This window comes from Citrus clementina, unplaced genomic scaffold (assembly GCF_000493195.1).
Source record: "Citrus clementina cultivar Clemenules unplaced genomic scaffold, Citrus_clementina_v1.0 scaffold_1, whole genome shotgun sequence".
NCBI lineage: Eukaryota > Viridiplantae > Streptophyta > Magnoliopsida > Sapindales > Rutaceae > Citrus > Citrus x clementina.
In genome coordinates this window covers 15,981,799-15,982,792 of record NW_006263303.1, presented here as the reverse complement: position 1 = coordinate 15,982,792, position 994 = coordinate 15,981,799, and the positions used below count along the sequence as shown (strand labels likewise).

The 994-nt window shown below is 37.3% G+C and overlaps 1 non-coding gene across 1 annotated transcript; it reads right to left on the bottom strand.

Moving 5' to 3' along the window:
- On the bottom strand, window positions 1-107 carry LOC112096017. The gene has a single exon (XR_002904177.1). It is a non-coding gene; the product is annotated as a small nucleolar RNA R71 (small nucleolar RNA).
- Window positions 108-994: the final 887 nt, after the last annotated feature.

Sequence of the window (994 nt, the reverse complement as noted above, 5' to 3'; positions counted from 1 at the left end):
AAATTGAGGAACGAGATTACATTTTTCCACCAACTTGAAGATGAGAGCTTGTATGATGCATGGGAAAGATTTAGGGAACTACTCAGAAGTTGTTCTCATCATGGTATGCCTTATTACATATAGTTGGAAACGTTTTACAATGGTCTCAAGCCAAGCATTGGATTGATGGTTGATGCTTCAGCAAATGGGGCTTTCTTGTATAAATCTTACAGTGAAGCCTATGGAATTTTGGAGAGAATTGCTAACAACAATTATCAGTGGCCATCAACTAGACAAGCCACAACGAGAGGAGCAGTAGGAATACACAATGTGGATGCACTTACGACATTGTCAATCTAAGTAACTTTATTAACAAATGTGGTAAAGGCTATGACTACTGCTCCAACAACTGTCAACCAAGTTGCCGAGGTCTCTTGCGTTTATTGTGGAGAGGGACACTTATTTGATCATTGTCATGGAAATCCAATCTCAATCAACTATATGGGTAGCTTCAATAGACAGATCCAGAATAATTCATATTCAAAAACTTATAACCCTGGATGGAGACAGCACCCGAACTTTTTGTGGAGTTATTAGAACTATACTGCTGCAGCACCCAGTGGACAGATCAACCATCTAGATTTTATCAACAAAATTAAGAGTAAAGAAGCATCAACAATTATCAACTCAGCTCCCTTGAAGCTTTAATTAAGGATTATATTGTGAAGAATGAAACGTTTGTCCAAAGTCATGCTGCATCTTTAAGAAACCTAAAAAATTAAATTGGACAGCTTTCTACAACATTAAGCAATAGACCTCAAGTCAATTTACTCAGCAACACAAAGGACCCAAGAAGAGAAGGGAAAGAGCACTGCAATGTGATTAACTTAAGATATGGAAAGGATGTTGATAGTCCAATTAGTGTACCCAAAAAAAAAAAGAATTGAGTTTAACAAAGGCCAAGAAGACATTAAAGTAGAGGAGGAGTCACAGTCTTGCACTTTTCAGAATGCAA